Source organism: Temnothorax curvispinosus, unplaced genomic scaffold (assembly GCF_003070985.1).
Source record: "Temnothorax curvispinosus isolate PA1 unplaced genomic scaffold, ASM307098v1 QBEX01000501.1, whole genome shotgun sequence".
Lineage (NCBI taxonomy): Eukaryota > Metazoa > Arthropoda > Insecta > Hymenoptera > Formicidae > Temnothorax > Temnothorax curvispinosus.
Genome location: NW_020210281.1, coordinates 96557 through 102457, shown reverse-complemented (window position 1 = coordinate 102457; position 5901 = coordinate 96557). Strand labels below are relative to the sequence as shown.

Sequence of the window (5901 nt, the reverse complement as noted above, 5' to 3'; positions counted from 1 at the left end):
CGGTAACTGAGAAGTTTCAATCTATCTTTAATACACTTGTCAACCATATGTGGAGGATAACAGTTGTTCAGAAGTATTTCTTTGATTTTATCAATATTGTTATCGTGGAACCGTTCGTCGGATAATAAGATCGCGTGGTCGACCAAGCTTGTTATAGTATTTAGCTTGTATTTTTTTTTTCGGGTTACTCGAAAAATAATTAACGTATCGACCGGAGAAGGTAGGTTTAGTGTATACCAGTTAGTAATTAAAGTATCATAATCCCTGATGACAGTGTATTCAAAAAATTGATTGAATTATTTTCCTCAATTTCGTAAATAAATTTCAATCGAGGATGATTATTATTAAAAACCGTTAAAATTTCATCAATATTAGACTTCGGAATTATCGCGAAGACATCGTCAACATAACAACAAAAAAATCGGATCGCAAAACCTAACTGTTTCAAGCAGGAAGTCTCAAGATCATCCATAACAATGTCCGCAAGAATGGGAGAGAGAGGGGAACCCATAGGGCTACCGAAAACCTGTGCATAAAATTGTCCGTCAAACTGAAAACTTGTTGAAGATAAGATAAGAATATCAATCGCGTATAAAAATTGTTCTAAATTGAAATCAGTCTTACGGGAAATATATTTCCATCTATTCTTTATACCTTCCATAACTCTTTAGGTATATTAGTGAATAGTGCAGTGACGTCAAGAGAGACCATCAATTCGTCCGGATTAATTTTAAAATTGTTAATCTCAGACACAAAGGTCCAACTATCTTTAATGTATGACTTAGGTTTCGGTATGGATTCATGTAATATGTTGTGGATGAAACGGGCTACATTGTAAAGTGGACTACCTACAGCGGAAACGATGATTCGCAAGGAAAAACCGTGTTTATGTATTTTAGGTAATCCGTAGCATCTCGGGAGATTACCGTTAGTGCAGTTAAGGAATTTATAAGTACGGTCATCGACGATGCCATTGGTGTGCCATAATTTGATAAGCTCGTTAAGTTTAGTTGTAATGCATTTAATTGGGTCCTTTTTTAATTTTTTATAAGTTATTTGATCGTCAAGTAACAAATTCATTTGGTCAATGTACGTTTTCTTATTTATAACATCCGTTGTTTGGCCTTTGTCAGCTTTCGTAACAAAAATATCGTCATTGTCACGTAAATATTTTTTTCATTTTATGAACTCACGTAAGATGTGACTGTCTAAATAATTTAAATGTCTATCCTTGCTTAAAAATTTATGTAAAGTATTAGCAATCAAACCACGTGTTTCATCAATGGCATTGCCATCAATTTTGCAACAATCAAACTCGAAATTCTTAATAACATCTAAGGTTGAACGCATGCAATTTTTTTTATTGTTGCGGTCTATGGGGATACCGAACTTATCGCCGAGGTTGAGAATTTTCAGTACCGACTCTGGAATTTGTTTGCTGCTGACGTTGACAATCCATTTCGATCAATCTATATTCTCAAAGGACTTAAAGCCTTTATTTTGTTTATCGATGATACGATGAAATTTGTTCATTAGCCTTATTTTTTCCCGTCTGTTAAATCTATCGATTTTTCTCGTGTTTGATTTAAAAAAGTTAGTGACTAACCTCGACGGAAGATGTATGTGAATTTGATTCTCAATATTAATGACACGAGATCGTAAGTATTGTAAATGGCAGTTAATGTCGCAAATTTCGAGGTTTAACAAGGCTTTGGAATAGGGTCAGTGCACCATTTTTGGCCACTGCTCCATTTGTGGCCACTTCGACGAATCTTTCGAATTAATTAGTTAATAAATTCATGTTCGCGCTATGTAAATTGGAGGATTTTGTTTTTACGGTATATGTGTTGATAAAGCTACCCGCCAATGCAGAGTACAGAACTTGTTTTATGACAAAACTACAGTTTATAACCGTAGTGTGTGAACTGTTGCATTTTCTTGTGAAAAATGTTAAGGATACGAGCTAAGTTAAACGTTATAATAATTGTGTAAAAGACATAATTGTGAGTAATGTTTGTGTAATTAGCTTGCGGAAAGTCTAAAAATTGACCTCAAAATGCATAACCACGTATTTGACTTCTATTAAAAAATAATAATGGGTGTCGAAAACTAGATTATGTATTAATATAATTCTCCATTTTTGGCCATGGGATGACCAGAACTGGTTATTACAGTGTTCCAGTTGTGGCCAAATAATCATCCAGTATCGTTATTATTTGTGTAGGTATATCTAATGCCTATACGACGTACCTATAAGTATATGAAATACTTATACAGTGATATTTTTTATTGACCGAGGTTGTTGTGTATCATGTCTGGAGGACAAATTAGGTAAAAGTTAAATATGCCACATGTTCGAGAGCACGCGGTTGCGCGAGATTGCGCGAGGTAATAGGACGACCACAAAAGCAAGGAGAGAGACAGCAAGTACAGAAAACAATAAAGTATATAATGTTCAAAAAAATCAGATATATGCAAGTCATTTACAGTCCTTTTCAGGTGAAGAACCGTGAGCGCGCACCAGACTTGAGCACGGCAAAAGCGGCGAACGGTTAAGCGAATGCGAAAATGCGGATGGCAAAGTGAAAAGCGGATCCCGCGCCGAGGCGGCGGTCGTTTTATCACCTCCGAGGCGATACTCCCTCCAGACAGATTTCTCCGAATTTCGAGAGGGTGATATTGGCCGTCGGAGCCCTACGTCATCGCGCTGACGTCACTGTTTGCACGAGACGATCCGCGGATCGTTACTTATTTGCGCTCGCTTTTGTTTACAGCATGGACCTTTCTATTGTGTAGCTTGACTTTGTTTGTTTACTCGGTCAGCTGTGGCAATGTTTTGCTGGCGATTAGCGAACTTTCTGGAACATGAGCGAAAGAAAGATCCATGCTATACTGACGAATTTAATATTGAAGAGGCGATTTGCAATGCGGTTAAGACGACACGGTGGAAATTGAATCTCGTCGACCGCCCTCCCTGCATGCATACGTGTTGCGCAAGCAATTTAGAATATCTTGCCTTATGCCTTGAATTGCTGAAATGACGCGATTTTCCGTACCGAATTGCACGATCTCGAACACCACATATTATATTTTTATCGTTTATAATTTGTAACTAAAATGTCCATGAACCGCATGAGAATTGTTTAAACAATGATTTAACTAATGTTCAGGAAATTTGTACAACACAAATATCAGTAATCTCAAACAGCAGAGAAGAAACATTGAAAAACATTTTAGTTTATCCTAAAGTAAAAAGTCATCAAAAAAGAAAAATATAAATAAAATACAATTACCTTCAGTAATTACAAGTGATTGCTGGTTACAGTTAAAAAAACAAGAAGAGGATAAAAAGCGATTATTGTTAGAGACAGTTAAAAGGTGCCAATTCATGAGACGCTGAAAATGAGCGTCAACAAGGTGAACGTGGTGGTTTCGCTTTGACGCTAGCGTCAAAGAAATGAAGTTGAATTTGTTTAATATTCAGCGTCGTCGCTGAATCGTCGTTAATCGTCCCAGTACAATCAAACATAGACTTCAAAATACGTAAAATATTAATTATTTTCAAGTAATATCTTCAAGTAATAATATTTTATGGATATATATATAAATAAAAGATATTATTTCTGAAGATTTTTACTTGCTAAAAATGAGCGTCGAGCGTTAACGTGAAAAGGCACCTAAAGACAGAAAAAACAGAATTAGCGATAAAACGAAAAAAAAATTTAAAAATAAAAGCAGAAAGAAAAGAGAAAAGGGCAATAGAAAAAAAGAAAAAGAAAAAAAAGGATGAAATAATTATTAAAAAATTACAAATTGCTAATAAAACAAGAAAGTCTGAGAAGTACTCTAATAGATGAATTATTTTAAACAATGTTAATTTTTTGATATTTTTATTTTACAATTTTATTTGATATCTGATTTACAATTCTAATTAAAAAAGTTAATTAAGTTACTATTGATGACGCGTATGAACTTTCATAAAATACATAATTTTTTTTAATTCTCGATATTAGTTGATAGAAGTTATGTACGATATGCTATATATATAATATTTTATTAAAAATAAATATTAACAGTGAAAATAAATCATAATTTTTATTATATTGTGACGACAACGACGATGTCCTCACGGTCTCGCCGGCCGTGAAGGAGCGCGCCGTCGCTTTTATTCACTAAAGATCTCTAAAGTTGTCTATAATTCTCTCCCTAAATCGCGATAATTCTCTCCGAAACCCAGATGGTAGCTCGACTGAATAGTTTCTTAATTTGTTGGGCGCCAGGTGCAATTCCTCACACCACGATATACGAGATCGCAGTTTTCTCAGGCGTGAGCTTCTTCGATTAATCGCGGTTGGAAGAGGAGAGGGAGCGTAGCGCAATCAACACATCCGAGTAACAAGAAACATAAAAATATATTTTAATTAATGCAGATAACAAGTGGAAGAAGGTAGGCGTGTTCCACGGCGAACAAGCAGCATCCGAGTACGCGCCACGTGTCACCCCACGAGCGCGATACTCATTCCGTCGCTGAACTGCACAGCAATCCCGGTCGAATTCGTACAAGACTATTCCCCGACATAAATTGCAGCGAATTCTACCCGGACGGTCAAACGCGAGATACTCAAAAACATTTACTTCCAACAAACGCACGAAGTCCCGCTTTTACAACTAACGCAATTTCCTTACAATTTACCGCGACAAAACTATGGATCATCATTCCCCACGAGACGCACGAATGGACTCACCCATAGACCTAGGATAAGATAGACGGAGCGTAATGTGCTACTATGGACAAGGGTAAGGATAGCGTGGGAGGGGAAATAGACCCAAGTCTCGGCAAAGTTCGGTTAGACTCGGGGACGTTCGGACCACGTTACGCGCGCGTGAATTGAAGTTTTCGCATATGACGATCGCGAACGTCAAATTCTGCAAATAAAAAATAAATATGCAAATTCTGCATATTTACCGTAATTACAACCATGCAATTATAATCACTGATATTTTTATTATCAAATTACAATTAGATCATTTATTCCTATGATGAAAATATTTTTCCTACAAAAAGATATAAAGTAAATGTTTCTTTGATTCTTTAGCAACACTTTCCACAACAAAGTTCTTAGCTGTAATTGGCTGCTTATCTTTAATTCCATGCTTAGATATCTTTTAATCTTTGAAATTTGGCAAATTAACGATTAATCGCTTCTGAATGTCTCGAACGCATTTCTTCAATAATGCATATGCCTCTTCTTCGATACAATCTACAAGAAACGTTTCTATTTAATATCTTTCAGCTGTATTCTATTAATTTGTTTGCTGTCTTGTCAATGCCTCACCATATTTGTGATATCTGTCTAAAACAGATGTGGAGAACATCCCGACATATCCGTGAGTCGCGTAAGGAACTTTCACGCAGGACGATAAGTAATCGATATAATGTATAATTCTGGTTCTGAATTGTTATCATATGGTCAGTAGCATATTGACAAAGTATGGAGTCCTGTTTCTAAGATAATCGGCTATAAGATTTCTCCTTGTGAAACAAGCCGCAGCTTTGGGGGACAATTCGTAGCCATTTCGCATCTTGTACAGCTGAATATTCTTCCCAATGTATTCCGAAAACTGTATTGTATTGCCTGATTCTCTGAATATTGCCAAGACAAGTTTGCCAGAGATCTTGTGGATTTTATGTTCATCTGTTCATTCAAGAAACGTTTGTTAAAAAAAAAAAATCATGCGTGTGGTCGCCACGCGCGTTAGAAGTGAAACTTCTGAAGGCAAGGTTTTGCCATAACTTTTCTGAAATTAATACAAAAACAATGCAACGGAATTAGTCACTCCAAGCCGCCCGCAACTCGAAAATATAGTGTTATACGCAGTTCTCACTATATCCGTCTTGCC

At 36.2% G+C, this 5901-nt stretch overlaps 1 pseudogene; it reads right to left on the bottom strand.

Annotated features, from left to right (window-relative positions):
- Nucleotides 1-5055: 5055 nt before the first annotated feature.
- The window catches only part of LOC112454562, a 16848-nt pseudogene continuing 16002 nt past the window's right edge, over nucleotides 5056-5901 (bottom strand).